Source organism: Myripristis murdjan, chromosome 4 (assembly GCF_902150065.1).
Source record: "Myripristis murdjan chromosome 4, fMyrMur1.1, whole genome shotgun sequence".
In the NCBI taxonomy this organism is placed as follows: Eukaryota; Metazoa; Chordata; class Actinopteri; order Holocentriformes; family Holocentridae; genus Myripristis; species Myripristis murdjan.
The window spans coordinates 20,125,977-20,144,273 of NC_043983.1; the positions used below are offsets into that span (position 1 = coordinate 20,125,977).

At 38.8% G+C, this 18,297-nt stretch overlaps 1 long non-coding RNA gene across 1 annotated transcript in view; it reads right to left on the minus strand.

Annotated features, from left to right (window-relative positions):
* The window catches only part of LOC115358304 (uncharacterized), a 34,148-nt gene extending 19,647 nt beyond the window's left edge, over positions 1–14,501 (minus strand). Inside the window, exon 1 of the long non-coding RNA XR_003928175.1 lies at positions 14,377–14,501. This is a non-coding gene — a long non-coding RNA (uncharacterized LOC115358304). The remainder of the gene's footprint in view (positions 1–14,376) is intronic.
* Between the last annotated feature and the right edge of the window lie 3,796 nt (positions 14,502–18,297).

Consider the following 18,297-nt stretch of genomic DNA (forward strand, 5'->3'; position numbering starts at 1 on the left):
GCGGCATATCAGCCTAATGAAGAAGGCAGTGTGAAAGCGCCTGAGACAGAAATGTACACCTGAGTTGGTGAGGTGCTGGCTTACTGGGTAGACATCACAAGGGGGAGAGGGAAGCCGCACATTCATAACTCTGATGCAAAAGAACTTATTTTTTAGATATCATTAATGATCAGAATGATAAAGAAGGCAATATATTTAAAAAATAAATACTTTTGCTTCAGAGTTATGAGGGTGCAGCTTCCCTCTCCTCCCCCGGCATGTCAGCCAATCATACTTTCATATTTTGCATAGCCACACAACTTTGATATTTGCAATAAATGAAACAGACAACAACACTACAAGCCAGACAAGCCCAGGCAGGGCAACTTTTAAAGCAATTTTTACCACTTGACTACATGCCCGACATGACTGTTTACAGATACCATGACGACGATAAGGGCCGCTACAAAGCACAACGTCATAATAGTGCTGTTTCTTAGGGCCTGTGAATAGCACATGCATGTGAGAACTGGGGAGTGAAAAATATTACTTTTCCATTGCACAAAGGTCTGTCATGACTCCATGTTGTATAAACAAAATTTTACACATGCTAGAACATTGGACAACTTCACATTCAAAGAGATATGGCTCTGGTCTTATTGGTCACTATTCTACTGCCTGGGGACATGGGCACCCTAGATGGCACCCTAGCACAATCTTTATTATAGTATTCCTTGGCTAAGGTGATCAGAGAACACCAAAACTGAAAAAATAATGTAAGAGAAATTGATACTTTCACAAAATTCATCATACTTTTCAAATAGGGACAGGTCAACACCATGAACACTAACTGGCAGTTTAGACAACTGATGAATGGAAAAGTGATCGGCACATGAGAAAATAAAGACTGCCAGAGCATAAAAGATAAATGAACTTCAAACTCTGAGCACTATCCTCTAAAGCAAAGCAGACTATGAATGCCAGGTTAGCAACCCTCAGTAATTCAGACACTCAGGTTTATTCCTGAAATCTCATTCAGACATTTGACAACTTGCCAGTGCACACAAACCTTTGGGCCTTTACTTCTAAGCTGTATTTAGTTGTCCATGTTGTTGGCCTCCTGTCACTTATTGATTTTAACCCCTTTTTCTCAAGAAAAATCCACTACATTGTTAGATTAACAAGTGAAAAGATGGTACAGGTTTTTGGAGACCTCTAAAAATGCTGTTATGAGCGGTAAATGAAACATCCATCACATTTCATATTTTCTGATCAAATCAACAAGACAATTTCAACCAACTACCTCATAAGTGAGGTTCACACAAAATGACCGAGTCACATATGTAAAAACACTCAAGATTGCGCCCAGTGCTTCCTGCTATGACCGAGTAAAATTAACAAAGCATTTCAAATCCATGTTCTATCGAAAGTTGTCATGACGACACTATCATGAATCGACCCAGGAGACTGGTAACTCCGATGGCATAACCTGATCGGGATCCACATAAACAATAGAGTATAAATACTTACTCATTACTTAACTATTGTATTAAATACATGTGCACCACACAATTGGCCTAAGATCGTAACTGGTATCAGCTCAGACCGGGACTGGCTGATCTGTCAGACTATAAAGTCGATTGTAATAGCCAATCTCAGGCACCAGTTTTACAGTTTGCAACTGTTTCAACAGTTAAACCTTTCAAACAGTGTGAAATATTATTTAAATGGTGTTGGGGGCCAAACAGAACTGTTGTGTGGGATTTTTATAAAGTGTATGAAGACAATTCAAAGTTTGCTGTTTTTAAAACATGCAATGACAAAGTTGCCCATAGAGGAAGCGCCACAAAAACATCTGGGACAACAAATTTAATACAACATTTGCAGACTTATCACCCACGGCTGGAGACAACCAGCATTGAAAAAATGTGTTTGGGACAGACAAACATCTCCCATCATGTTAATTATATTAAACTACAAAAAACTGGAATTGGCCAGGATTGACATCGGCAGGTCAGGCTTGAAGAAACGCATTCAGTGCATCCCAAGTATTAAAAATCCTGATACATTACTTAATAAATTACACTTATTGACAGATATATGGTTTATTCACCTAAATTAAACTGCAAATGAGTTTTTCTGATTGTTTGTTTTTTTGTGTTTGTTTTTTTGCTATAACTGAAAAAATATTTTTTAAGTCACACCCTGCTTCTATGCTGTTTGCATTTATTGTCATCTGATACTGCCTATAGCCTACTTGCTCATGACTTAATAATGAGCCAGTTTACATGGGCCTGCAAGTCTAAATAATGCCTCTGATAACCAGTTTATATTTTGGTTAAGTACGTTATGTTATCAGCAGCTGAGTGACAACACACTTGGTTGCAAGCAGCATAATGTAAATTCCTGCATGCTGAAAAATATAGTGTGACATTTTAACTGCAACACTAACCACAACCATATCTTGTATAATTGTTTAAATACCTCAAAATTAAATCAGCGAAGCAAGCTGACACTCCAATGAAAATGATACTCAGTCATTCAATTTGAATTATTAAGCCACCTTCAGGACTGCTGCTCAAGCTAATAATGCATGTAACTGCATCATGCCAAGCAGGTTCCTACTTCTAGGACTGTGCACTTGATCAGGAGGCAGCCAGAAGGACGGCATCATCCCATGATGCCCTATAGAGAGAACAGTGTGCTGCACTGCAAAAGCTCAAAATCATCTTCAGCTATCGCAGGACAGTTCTTCAGTTGCCTCTGTCAAAGCTACAGCCATGGCCACATAACTTGGTAATATGCCATTACTTTCCAATACACAAAGCATCGTCTTATCATGTGTTGATGTTTGGCCTTTGAAACACTGCACATTGCTAATTTTCATTCTAGTTCACATGTAGTGCTTGGAAGGCTATTTGTTTCTCTGGACAAAACTTGACACTGCTTTTAACATAAACTCATTGGCTTAAGCAGGACAAACTTTGAAGGAAATGTTTTCCCAACCACATGCAAAGCAAGACAGAAAAAAACAGAATGGTTTCTTATTCATCTTTTCCCAAATTGTTGCTTTATGTTTTTTTAAATCAAGTGGTCAGATGTGATACACACATCTTAATGTCATAAGTCATCTTATATATTTATTACTGGACTGGCAAAGTTTGTTTTATTTTAATATACACTAGCCCTCATACAACTGAATGGATTGTACCCATGGGCATGAAAAAGAAGTTGCCTTGAAAATTATGCTGCATTAAGCCATAGCTTTGTGGGGCAGCTATGCCCTACAGTGTTTTCCAAGCACATAGTTCCAGTAACCCATCTCCTGACTCTCCTTCCAGAGTCACAAAAAGAGAACACAAACAATTGCAGATAATTTGTCTACAATTGCTAGAAATTAAGCCATTAAGACCACCGCAGCCACCCCTGGTGACAACTCCACTAAATGATTAACCTTTAATAATGTTGCTTCCCTGCAATAATGTTATTACAATGCTCTGTTTATGTTGCATGCAGAGTCAGACCAGCTTACAAAATGACAAACAGCCACTTACAGCTTATTGGCATGCATTTTTGCTTAATATAAAATGCATTCAATCAAATATACTTTTCTCCACCAACCATACAATATCTCTCCTAATGGAATATCCACTCATTCATTGTCTTTACTTTCATTTTTCCTCTCTTGGGTTTTGGGAGCTGGAGTCTATCCCATCATACATTGGGTAGGTTGCCACAACATCACAGTGATGACAGACAGGCAAACACATCCATGTTCCCAATTATATCTATTGGCAATTTAGTCTGTTAACCATCTAACTTGCATATCTTTGGAATAAAGGAGGAAACGGGAACAAACCCAGACAAACATGGGAAGCACATTCCACTCTAGAAAGGGCCAGCTATAAAACTGCAGCGCAGATACATTTACATATATTAAATGTATACATACGCTACTGATCCTGGTGCATGGCATTTTCAAGTAACAGCTTACTATCTTGCTCTGTTACCATCACTGATCACTACACTGTAATGCTAGCGCCAGTACTAGTGTTATGGATCACAATCTTGCTGTACCTTGTTGAGCTCTATGCCCTATAGTTACCATCAGGGATCACTATCTTGCAGAATCTTGGTATGCTCAAAGGTTGTTCAAAAGCAAGACACAAGGAGGTGCAAATCTTTGCTAGCTAGCTAAGGCTAACTTGCGAACCTTGTATAAATGTGGGTTGGTACTGGTGCCAAATATATCTTAGTAGGATTATGCTGTCTGTAGTTGTATTTACAATAGCTTGTATGCACAAATTTTATAAAATTCACAAGAAGAGAGACTGCCGAAAGACTTTCTAATATTTATTTATTTATTTCTGTTTGTCTGTAAGTGAATAAGGCTATTTTAATGTGTCTTTTTCTATTGATGTAGTTAAGTCTTGCGGTTTTGAGAATGTCTTGCTGCATGTGTTTGAGATAAACAGCTCATACCTTAAAACTGCTACACAAAACCAAATGATCTCAGCATCAAATATTCATGAAACAGCGCACTTATGCATGGATATGCACTTGTTGATGTTTCCTTCCTTTACTTAAAATCAGGTTCAAATTGACATGCCTTGACTCTATCAAGCACCACTATACTGTGTTGCACCTTCATGAAAATCTACACATAATGCACTTCTACACACCATCTACAAAGTGTAAATCATGGCTATAGCTCCAACATCTGACAGATGTACTGCTGAGCGATGTGCCAACATTGCCTGCTGTTTTCTTTCCTGAAATTAAGTTATATTGTGTTTCATTGAGTGCTTTCATTGAAAGTGATGGATGGTGATACTGAGTTATCCTGGTATGTTTGTGTTGTGACTGAATTTTGCACAGGAGGCAACTGGTTATTGGGAGGTGGTACTTTTTTGGGTTATGACTGGTTATGTGAGTGTCATGTGATCTTGTTCATGTTATGTTTGTTACACTTTATGCCATATGATCACACCTTTATGTACTGTGTATTGGCGAGATTTCCATTTCGTATTTTTGGTAAGTTAATACATTGGAAGAAGGCCATTACAAAGTGAAGCACCATCTGTTTCATCTACTCAAACTTTGTTTTGGACTTCTGTAGTCAGACTAATGTCCAGATAAAATATATTTTAATAAGTAAGATCACCAACAGTAAATGGAAAAGTTGCTAGCTAAGCTGAAATGATGTTATCAGATATCATCCTATGAGTGGCTAGCTGGCCTCTTCATTTGTAAAGAGATACCCATTAGGAAGGAACTGTATTTGTGAATAAATAACTTTTTTTTTTTTTTTTTACAGGAAAAATAAGAGTTTCACAACATTTACAACAAATGTGAGACAATCAGCACATACATAAAGACATAAATATTAGTCTTTTTTTTAACTAATTTTAGATGGATTTAAATTGGTATACAACATAATTAAAAGGTTTTGTATAATATGTGTTTGTGCTTTGTGTTTTACTTACAGATCACAGCTAATAACAATGGATTGTAACCATTTTATGCAATGTTTTACTATCTGTGTGCGCACCATATAGGGGGTGCTCTGACAGACACAATGTTTTAGGGAGGGCCTCTGGTCATTGCATGCCAGCTTTTTCAATGTAATACAAGGCCTTCCTGAAACTCTTGAAAGCTGACAGTGCTTGACGTGAGCTGTGTTAATTACTGTAATGGCACGCATTCTCATTAAGTCATTGTTTACGTATCCTCAGGCCTTATGGAGCCTGAGTGGTGCTCTGGTCTGCTCGTGCACCACCGCCTCACTGGTCTGTGTGGCTGTGGCCTCGTTAGTGCAGACAGCTGTTCCTCCCAGCCCCATGCCCAACATGACGAGCGGCACCGGACATGCCGGCAAATGCACCCACTGCGGGAGCAACTGTCAGAAATAGAAGCATGCCACAAGGCAGAAAAACGTCAATGAGTAATCAGCGAGAAAGTGTTCCTCGGGTTATGTTTTTCAGGCCCAGCCCCCAACCCCATGTGAACCAGCCACTCTGCTCACAAGCCTGCTCATAAGGCTGTCTCATGACCTCATCCTATCCCTTTAAACTGGTCCATCCTACTAGTAGCCTATTCCTTGCAGTAATCGCACAACTGACAGCTAGCCCAGCCTTTAAAAGTCATTGGTTGTGGTTGGGAAGGCATGGGCATGAGGCAATCACTCTCATAGGAACTCTACAGGACCTGTTGGGAAGGGCATCACAGAGTTAGACCTCTTATCCCCCTGTGGTGCAGCAAAAGGGCAAGGGTAGCAGTGATGCTGCAAGATGCACACAGCAGCATTGTATGCTCAGGTCTTTACATGTCATTGACCGTACCATTTATTTTTTCCTATTCCCATTATATCTTTGAATACTTCCCATACAAAACTATATTATGGTGTAGGCCCAAATATTTTGTAAAATGATTTGGATATGGCAAATTCCAGCCACAGAAATCTAAAAGGGATGGATCAGCATAAGGTCATAACCAGGCAATCTACTCCTGATAGATTTCTCACACAAATCTGCGTTCAAATATAACTGTGTAAAAATTGATTAGCACTATCTCACATGTTTCGCAATATTCAAATTGCCAACTTATCGTGTTAGAAAAAAGATGGCAATGATGGCTACAAGAAATGTGGGCTTAAATGTCTAATAAGGGTACGTTGCCTTTCGTCTGAGTGTGTGAACGATAAAAGCTTTAATTTCACTATCATCCCTGGGATCTAATACCAATCTGTATTCTTTATTCGGGCTGTCTGTGTTGCTGCCAGACAAAGCCTTTGAAAAACAAATTCCTGGGAATTAAAGAAAAGAGATTAAAATATCATTAGGCGCTACGTAATTGAAGTCAATTTTGAATAAACTTGAATTCAATTCCTGGTCATTTAATTGAATATGTTCTGCCTTTTTCCAATCATAGTTCTGAGCACAGACAAGAACAAGGGACTAACTTCAAAATCATTAAATTGAGGGGAGTTTGTTTGGCCTTGGCATGCCAGACTGCTTTGATTCTGGCTCAGAGCAGAGGGATGAGCAGCTGGAGGAGAGATCAAATTGAAACAAAGCCTCAGAAAATTGAAGGAAACATGAGCATAATAATATTTAATAATTAAATTCTCACAAACAATGGCAACCGAATGAAGTAATCTGCAAAAGTGTGCAACACCATTTGCATAATTGACACAGTCCCCCCTTCTCCCTCCTGTAAATGAATGATGAAGACAATAAAAGATGTTGCTAAAATTGGGAACAATAACAGCAAAATTTCATCAAGGCTCCCATGCTCTGATTAATCTGCGCTTGCAAATCAGTGCAGAGAAAAGACAGAGGGAAAGAGAGGGGCGGGGGAGGGGGGGGTGGGGGGGTGCAGGTGATTAACAACAGCAGGGATTGCCACCGTGGACAACGTGCCCTGTTTTGCTCAGCTCGAGGGGCACCAGAGAAGCACCCCGTCCACAACACAGCTGCTGCAGGCACCATCTAGCAGGACCATCCACTGGAGGGCTAAATGAGTGCAATAAACTGCCTGCATTCATTTGTATTGTCCTGCACTGTCTCCAGGCCTCGGCAATTATTAGTTATCACAGATTCACAGAGAAGTTTCTAATGTAGACGTAAGAAAAATGCATGACAAGAAAATACGAGCAGCTATACTGGAAAAAAAAAAAAAAAAAAAAATTGACAAAGGCTGTAGAGATCACAAACATTTGGGAATGTTACGTAACATAATTATAGGTATATATATATATATATATATATATATATATATATAGATTCACAGAGAAGTTTCTAATGTAGACGTAAGAAAAATGCATGACAAGAAAATACGAGCAGCTATACTGAAAAAGCAGCTATACTGAAAAAAAAAATAAATATATATATATATATATTTTTTTTTTTCAGTATAGCTGCTCGTATTTTCTTGTCATGCATTTTTCTTACGTCTACATTAGAAACTTCTCTGTGAATCTATATATATATATATATATATATATATATATATACACCTATAATTATGTTACGTAACATTCCCAAATGTTTGTAATCTCTACAGCCTTTGTCAATTTGCCAATTACTGTGTACAGACAGACATGCTGTTGTAGCTTAGTTACTGAATACAGAAGGAAATGTACTGAAGAATATATAGCACACTACGCTATCAAACTGATGTCTTTAAGTTTTAATTGTATATGACAATAACATGGATGACACTTATTTTTGAAAGCCAGGATTTCTCACTGATGGTCTCTATTAATCCACATTTTCCATCTCTCCAATCACTTAGATAAAAACAACGTTCATCTTTCATCTTATCATGTTTGCAAAGTAAAAAAAACTAGGCATCATCTAGATTTATGCTCCTAATTACATTTGTATTTAATAGTCAATTAACTTGATTAAATTCATATTCTAAGTCTGATTCAACTTTGGTTATGGGGACAGCGAAGAAGTTATTGCTTAGTGAATTAAATGGCAATACTGGCAAAATGACGCAAGTGAGGTAGGGGGGAGAAGGGGTGGGCAGTTGTGTCAGGATCTATTACGCTGTAAACAACACAGGCCAACAGAGATTATACATTAGAAACAATCCACAGAACCAACATATGGCGTGTTTCTCTGAAGAAAATCCAAGCAAAAATGGTCTTTTTTTTTGGAACAGTTCTGTTTTGCAGTTTCCCAACAAAAAGGTGCAGAAAGCTCAACATTTTTTCATCTTTAATACTGGCAACCCAAAAAGCATCAATTCAATCAAATGTTCATCACAAATCAAAGACTGTCTCAGGCCCTCTCAGTTGCCTTTACTCAACATATGAGTGAAAAATATGAATAATGTTTTCACTGTGATATTTCTTCCCAGCAACCTCAAAATATCACCCCTGACACTGTATTCCCGCAAGCAACCACACTGATGGCTCTCTTGCAGATTCCATGCAATTAGTGGCCTTAACATACCCACAGACATTCATTTGATTTTAACCTCCTCTGTCCAATTAACAAAATGTAGGTTGGAAAATAAATGGCAGACGCCTAGGCAAATTAATTATGTGTCCACCAAGCTGTTAGCCTGCGTGCACAGAACATTGCTGGCAGTAAGAGCTGGGCACACACTGCCATATGGCCTGTGTGAGAGCGGACATCATTTGGGGGTGCAGTGGTACACCCCTCAAATTCTCACAGATATTTATGTCGCAGCCCTATTCACAGTAGATATTTGGCATATGCTATGAAATTGTGCAGAATTAATGTTATATATGTGTGTGTGTTGTGATTATTTTGAGATTATTTTGATTGATCTGTAATCCCTTCAACCATTTTTATACTATAAAGGATGCTGAATACTCCTGACATATTTTATAACAGAAAGATATCTACAAATGCTTCTGTAAACACTGTCTATTTTTTCCAGGACATAGCAAACTACACCTCACAAAGTAAGATCTAACAAGGGTATATGGTCTATGATTTCATTCCCCACTCAAAATATGTGCTACAGGACAAAGGTTAGCACACAGTTTGAACGGAAACCATGTCAGCTGATGTCCCAACTACTCTTGAGCAGAAGTGACTTTATGAAATGATGAACCACAAACAAAACCCGCACATGCTTGATGGAGGATACAACAATCAAATCAGAAACAATCCTTTCTGTACTGGCTACTTTAAGCTGCAAGTTAAATCAAAGCACTTTACAAAGCTCTTTGGTAAAACTCAGTTAGGAGCAAACAGAGGAGAGTTATTCTCAGTTATATTGCACTGCAGAGTGTGACCAACATGGCCACCTAGAGGCCACACAAAATACTACACAAACATGTGGTCTAGTTTTAAGGGCAACTGCAACCTAATTCCTCCTGCAGGATCACAACATTAAATGATTAACAAAAATCATCATAATTAACATAAATTATGATGGTTTTATGCCATTTACCAGACAATCTAATCCAAAGGGATATGGTTGTTGTGTACTGTATGCTCCTAGTATCAACAGGCCTCATAATAATCCCATTCAAATTTTAAACTGCAGTTGTGGTGTTCCCAGAATCAGCTTTTGCACTGCAGCTGAGTAGCATTATGCATTTAAGGTGCTGGGTTTTTCCACCCATCAAATATTTACCAAATATATACTGTATGTGTTGCTGCTCAACCCCTGGACATCCTCGCTAGTTCATGTAGAGCAGAAATAAAGATGGTGAAAATAACTGCTAAAGAGAAGTTGGCTCCCTGAGACTGATGTGATGTAAAAATGCAATATGTTTTCACGAACTGAAGCAAAAGTGTGTGCATGCCATTGACAAGGTGGTGTCTCTGTTATTCAGGGGTCACATATGTCAAAGAGTTTGAAGGTCAGCCTCCCTCCTAATGCATCCATGCAACATACATTTGTTAAACATGACTTGTACCATCTGCTCCAAAGATAAAGACTGTTTTAACTGGTGACTCACTGTATACAAGGGCCAATGTTTTAATTAACCAAATGCAAATGACAGTCAAACATATATTTGCACGGGTAATGACATTCCAGCTCATAATTTCAGAGAAAGTAATACAGACCAAGGCATTAAAGTAGTCGAGAACTGGGTGTTGACATTCTATATTTATGAGGTTATGGACAGCAGAGGGAAGAGGGAGGGTTTCAGTAGCAGATAAATGTATATTTGAAGGGACTGGATCCCTGTTGTGCACAAACAGGTGTAACTGTTCTTTTTGCACATTTTTTTTTTCTCTGGTTATGCACAGACCTGGCCTCGGGTTTCCATGACATCATCAGTCTGAATAAATACAAAAGTTCACACGGTCATGATGTGTGGATGTTTATCTAGGGGGTTGGAGGGGCAGGCATCAACACCGCTTCTCACATTCCCCCTCTTCTGCTTGCAAACCAATCAGAGCAGTGCACCTCCGACCCTGCCAAAGGAACAATTTCATGCCAAGTGGCTTGAAGCATTAGAAACTATCAATTTTAATGCATGAGTTAAAAGCATTTTTATCAGATACTACTACCTTTGCCTGATTAAGTCGTGGGACACCACTGTTGATTCTGAGAGGTGAAAATAGCTTTTAAGTTGAGTATCCACAATTTTCCATCAAGTTTTACCTGTTATAAAATGTGGACTGGAAGCAGTAAGAAGCAATAAACCAAGTTCAAGTACACAAAAACATGTTTCAAGGACTGAAATGTCATCACTTGTCCGGGGAGTTTCGAATTTGATAGAAATCTTCTGGCTACTGATGGCATTTTGTTTCGCTTAGGAACATAATTTACTAAATACACTGTCCGGCAGGAACCATTAGAAATATACATCTTTAATTTTCAATATTTGGATAAGTAGGGCTTATAAAGCTGGGCCCTGACGTACTGCCAAAGCATGCCAAAGTCAGCCACCAATCTCTACTATTATATGTCCCTGTGGTTTTGGATATGGTCTAGGTATGCATTTCATTTATTCATAGCCAAGGGAAATAGCCCATTAAATGACATGTACTGCCCCATGTTATTCAGGAGGACCTACTTTCACACATCCAGGTACCACTGAAACCCTTACAGATTCCTGCTCTCAACAAGGTATCTACTGTTAAGACATGTCCTAATAAATGCTCACCACATTGCTATGACAGCTGTGCCAGCTATGAGCCTTTTTAAAGATGGATCTGATCTGGAAATAAATAAATACTCAAATCTTCACTCTGGAAGAACATGACATTGATCTCCAAGTGTTAATGCCTCCTAAAATATTTTAAGAACCTAAATAAACAAACACTGAACACAAAAACTATCTTCAAGTTTGCTTCTCAGCTATAAAATAAGCAAACACATGACGATGCACAAACTGTACAATGACAGGCTTTGATGTACTTTGTCTCCCTCAAGTGGTTTAAAAGAAAACTGAACATGGTGAACCAAAACCATACAGCATGAATCTGCATTTAGTTTACCATTGCAGGATCCATATGACAGAGATATAACCATTTTACCACAAAAGCTTGCATCCTCTTTCCAGGGATTATATCAGTGCCACATCACAGAAACTCAATCGACCAACAGGCATAGCATAAAATATATGGCTTGAATTCATTTGACAGTCTTATACTCTCTATACACTTAAATCTTTATCTTAATTAATTGTGGATAGAAATAAAGCACTGGTCTGTTAAGCGTAATAGGTCACAATGCAAATATAAACAAACTTCTTAGAGCTAACAAGAGATTTTAGACTCATATTTGACTACATCCTGTGCATCCTTACATAAGCATTCTGTTCGAAATTGTAGATTGAACATTTTATTCTAACTATTGCTTAAGGTCTTTCCCTAATGGGGCTTTTTAAATGGGAAAAGTTATGAAAGAGAAAAAGAAAACAGTCATGCTGCATGGTCTGTTAAGCAAACAGCTGCTGAGAGAAACTTATTGAAAAGCTGAACATACAAATCAAAAGAAAGTGTACAACACTGAAAAAGATCATAGCCTTTTGCTAAATATGCTCGTGTTAGGTCCATCCGCACAGTGATAGGTTTATTAGAAAAAATACATAGAATCAGTTATCGGTTCAATGTTGTATAGACCCCTTCAAGGCCAGCAGCAAAATGTGAGTGTTCAGAGAACAGCCACATTCTTTTGAAGATTCTATTTAATTAAATTTATTCAGTGCTCTGTGAATAACATTAACATCATCATCATTGAACTGTACAGGATGTAACTGAGCCTGCTGGTCAGACACCTCTACAAAATTATAATTCCTAAGTCAATACATTCATTACACTTGTCAATTCACTGTACAGCTTGATGAGGCTCAGTTCACCAGGAGCACTGCTGTCCAGCACACACCCATAGGACAGAAAATCTCTCCAACAGCTCAACTCCAAAAGCAAGAAACATATTCTTTCAACACAGAGAGTCCCACAGTGCAATGGGACCTGCTTACATCCAATTTCCTAATATCCTTAGCCAGAAAACTGTGTAGCAGTGATGTTTTGAAAATTGAAGTGTCTTGTGAAGTTTCATGTAATTAAATGGCTCATCTCACATGGATCGTAAGCCACATTTACAAAGCATGATAAACAATACACAGTCATTTAGGCAAAACAGTGTGTTTATGTATGATCATTCAAATACTTTGATGCCAGATGTTCTGTAAATCTGACTGTCAACTGCAGAAACAAAAACAGTTAGAGTCAGCTCCTAGTGGTACTTACAAGCAGAATATGTGGGAAGTTTTTGTAGGTTTACAACAGCTCACATCTGGCATCTGGTGTGTCAGGTGAATCACTGGTAAGTGTTTGTCCTTTATCAGTATAAACTGAGCTATTGAAGTACATGATGAAATTTCAAACACCTATCAATCATCTTTAAGTTAAAAAAAAAAAAATGGAAAATCAATGCCAGGTTGAAAATAACCAGAGTTATCCTTAGATCAAAGCACACAGTCCAAGAGTACAAGAGTGCAAGAGTAAGTGACCGCAGGTACATTAGATTTGTGTGCTGAATTTCACCATTTGATATTTTTTTAAAATGCTGCTGTAGTTCAGTACTACTAGGCTGTTGTGAGTCATACAGTGGAGAGGGACAGTGTTAAACTGTCTATACTATACTATACAACGGGCCGACACCTGTATGCACAACAGCACAATGCAAATAGTATGTCCTCGATCACATACCAATTCAAAGTTGACATAAGCTTTGCATGTACACACTATAACCACTTATTTACCGACTCAAACTCTATGAGGGCCATTCACACAGTACTGAGGCGTTAAACCTGTCAAATAATCTTCGAAACAAATAAACTTATAAAGCACTATCTTATGTTAGGAGAGGCTGGGTGCTTGGGGGTTGAGTTTTTGTTACCTGCTGTAGTGCAGCAGCTGTAATGCAGTCAGAGAGCAAGGTGAAGAGGTCGAGTAGCCTCTCTGGTCACTACTGTCCACATGGAAAACAAAAACGGGTGTATTTTGGATGAACATGTCCTGTGAATACTGCTTTGTTCTGACGGCGCTGCTTAGTAGCTAGCATGAATACAGCCGACGTTAACTAAGCTTGCTAGCTAGCCTAACGGACGACAAAGAGAAATTACAAATTTATTTTTTGGACGAACTGATTTGGCATCCATTATACTGTCTCTGTATTTTACTTAGTTATACACATAAAGTGATACTGTAAATATTTGTCTTAAAACGATTTAAACTATAACTCCAAATAGCAGGAGAGCCACCCTGGTGATTTTGGTGAAAGTGATTTTTCCGTTTTTTTTTTTTTTGTTTTTTTTTCCCTTTCTTTCCTTCTTTCTTTCTTTCTTTCTTTCTTTCTTTCTGATACCTCTGGCAAACTGATACCTCTATAAACGTAACTTAGATGGAAATAATATTGTCTAAAAATAAAAATAGGAATACTTACACAACAACTCTATTTGGGCCCTTGGCACATGTAGACTGTGTATATTTTACTTGAGGCCCACTTCAGTTGCCCCTGCTGCATGTCATCTTGGATAACATGTCTGAACAAATCAGCAACCTTTTTTCCTGTAGGTTGGAGATTTCACCCGCTACTGCAGTCCGCAGATCGGGGTTGGGCTAAATGTGGGCGGAGCTAAACGTTTGACTCCGTGCGGTGACTACAGTTAGCAGGTTGGAGTTGGGCTAAATGTGGGCGGAGCTAAACGTTTGACTCCGCCCGTTTGACTCCGTGCGGTGACTACAGTTAGCAGGTCACAGCACCATCTGGTTAGGGTTAAGGTTAGGGTTAGGTAAAGGGTTAAGGTTAGGGTTAGGTGAAGGGTTAAGGTTAGGGTTAGCGTTAGCAACCTCTTCCGGTCGCTTGCTATTGAGCAAGTGGGAGGAGTCAAACGTTTAGCTCCACCCACGTTGAGCCACTCCTCGATCTGCGGACTGGATGCGTTGGGCGGGAGGCCACAAGATGGACATGACTAGGAGCTGCTGCAACTCCATCATTTCATTCTGCTAACAGTGATTTCATGGGCAATCTAGTAGATGACAATGTATCTGTACGGTGGAAGTGTTTTTATTGTGAAACCAAATTTATTGTATTTGAGGCATTTACCGTATTGACCCGCATAAAAGACGACCCTGATTTTAAGACGACCCCTGTTTTTCAAGACCCTTTTTTGGAAAAATACTTTTTATCTGGACAAAATCTTGTTTGAATAAAAAAGCCATCGGTCGGCATCAGGCGGGCCGGCCGCAGCACCGGCCCGCCTGATGCCGACCGGTGCCGCGCCCACCCGGTCAGGTCTGCCGGATCTGACAGGTGAGCGGTGCACACATACTGCCATATATACCTTTCATTATAAATCAACTTTTGTTCATACGCGGCTGCAGCAGCGCAACGGACAATGACACAGACGACATGGTTGATTATTGACTGTGCAATGCTGCCATTCGCCGGTAATCGCGGCATCAGGCAAGCCTAACTACAGCACATGTGTATTTGCTTAGACCATTAGACGAGGGCTTTTTTTCAGGGCATTTTCAATGGAAAAAATGTCTTATGTTCAGATGAATACGTAACTTGATAGCTATACAAAAATACTACCGTGTGTAGGCTACAATTCATGTCTGGTGTTGCCATCTAGTGGTTGAACAGGAAAACCACATTAAACAATGCAATGTAACACTGTAAAGTAGGCTATCAGACTATTATTATTATTATTGTTAGCAGTCATCACAATAGTTGCCACCCCCCACCCCCCACCCCCACCGAGAAATTTGTCAGGAGCCGCCACTGATTTTCACCCATAACAAAGGTCCTGCATGCCTCATCCTACATATTATGCTCAATTGACAGTAAATTGTGCTCATAAATACACTTATGCTGTGGTAACCTTCCTGAATCTGGCTGTAACTTTTCTTGCTCATATTCCATACGATTCGCCCACAAATGGCTTGCAACGCTTACCTGAGGTGCTAGTTTCATACATTTTCCCATTTATGGTCTTGTCCTATTAGTCCAGTCTTTTTATGAAAAAACCTAGGACAAATTGCAAGAGAAACAAACTCAACTGATTTTGTATCCTCAGTATGTCCTGAGTGAGGGGAAAAAAGTCCCAAGAAATCCCATTGGTGGAAAGTTTTGAAAATCACCAGAAAAAAGCCAATTACAAGTTCTTTGAATTATTCTGTTTACACATGCATATCACACATTATCTGATTTGATATGCGCTAATAAGGAATATAAGGAATAAATGCTAGAACAGATATTTAAACAGTGAATTAAAAGGTTACTATATATATAGTAACCTTTTAATTCACTGTTATATAGTAACCTTTTAATTCAAGGTTACTTTATATATAGTAACTTTTTCATGGTTTTTATAGTTATTGTTGCTGGACTTTGTGTATTTATCTTAAACCCCGGCTGCAAACCAAATTTCCCCTCATGGGACAAAGAAGATTTGAACTGAACTTGGAACAAGGTGGTCTGTTTGCCAAAAGAGTGCAAGTCTTTCTGTTCCAACTTTCAAAGTCGGAGAGGTTGTCAGTGACTGTGATGAGGAACACCCACCCTGAGTCCTCCTCACATCCCCAGGGCCCCGGTATCAAGTGAGCAGGAAATGTGTGCCAGCTTCAACAAAACAGAGCATCGTCTGCTGAATTAGTCTGCTGTCCACAACAGTGGCTCTCATGACTGTGTGAACTATAAAAGCAAAATTATGTCAGTCTTTAGCCGTACTTTGTTGCTCTCTGTGCCATGTCAGGGATTTTAAAACTGCCTTACATGTTCAGCTTTAAACAGATCAACCAAAACTTTTCAGATCAGTGGGACAAATTTACCAGTGCATTCATTGGCCGTTTTAAACAGAATAATGGGATTTGTGCCTATTGCTGTAACATAGGAACTTTATTCCAGTCAATAAACTTATTGACATGGGTCAACAGTTTTTCACAGGCTACAGAAAAAAAAATGCTATCAATCAAAACCCACCTATCCCACTGACAATTATTCAGACAACTAGAGAAATGCAACTGACAGGGACAGATATCCCATCTCCTATATGTTTTTATAAGGTAGTGCCTGCAGTTTACAGAGAAATTTTATTTACAAATTAGTTTTATTGCTCCAAACCTTTATCTTTGTATCATTATATAGTTTCACCTACTTTTGCACATACTGAAACTGGGTGCTCATATATTGCTGCTACTGTGGATATTCTCAAAATTGTAGTTAGAACAGGAATATTACAAAATTATAACTTTTTCTGGTTTGAACAAGAAAGCTACACTTCTGCAATAACACCATGGTATATAACAATATAATAACAATCACTAAGACAAAATGTAGCCCAGTCTTCAGAGGTAAGGTGCAACACCACAGTGACAGTATCAGACTCATGCCACAGCTGAAGGGGAGGAAGGGTGTGTGTTACTGTTTCTGACAGGAGTGTCTGATGGGCCAAGAATAAAACACTCTGAATATAACTGTGATACGGAGCACTTCACACTACAGTTCAATCAAAGTACAGGAAAAAAATAAGCTGACTAAAGTATTTCAGGCATATTTTTGAACACTAGTATACTGGCCCATGAAAGTTTTTTCTCTTGTTTCTTCCTTCCAATTATTTTTACATAAAAAAAAGAGACAAACGAGAGTGCAACATAAAAAAAGGGCCACCTATTGACTATATCTAGAATTGTGCCAAATGTAAATTACAAAGAGGGATAATACAAAGCATCTAGGTGTTTTACCTTGTATTAGACTCTGATTTTTTTGTATTGGAATAGGTCCAGGAATTTGGCAAAGAAGTTTTTCCTCCAGGAGCAAATCCTTTTCATGTTTGTAGTGAAGCCCGTCTCAGACACTCATCTACAGTTCATGAGTCTCTTGACAGTTATCATCTCAAACATCAGGGAGCATTATTCAGCTGTGGTGAAGTGCGCAGTGGACTTTAGCTGCCAACAAGAGCAAGCCCGGGGTCAGGGTTGATGTTTTGCTCACATATTGTAGGATTCTCATCAGATGTTTCAGGCCACTAATCATAACAGCAAAGCTAGAGGACTTGGGTCTGAGGGCTCTCTAAGGCTTTGCATCTGTTGCACAATGGGGAACAGAGGTTAATTTTGTGTAATTTACTATTCAGGTAATAAAGTCTTTGCATAATCTTAAATTTTATTGGCTCTGGAAGGATACCAGGAGTGCTGTATGGCAGTGGCCTGGTGTTGGCAGCCCACTGATGGTGCTTTAAGACTTAACAAGACGAAATCCACCTTCTGCTTTTGGCTGTTGCATGTGCCTATGATATTCTTTAAATTAATGCTAAAAAATCAAATATCAACAATATTTTAAATAATGAATCTGAACACA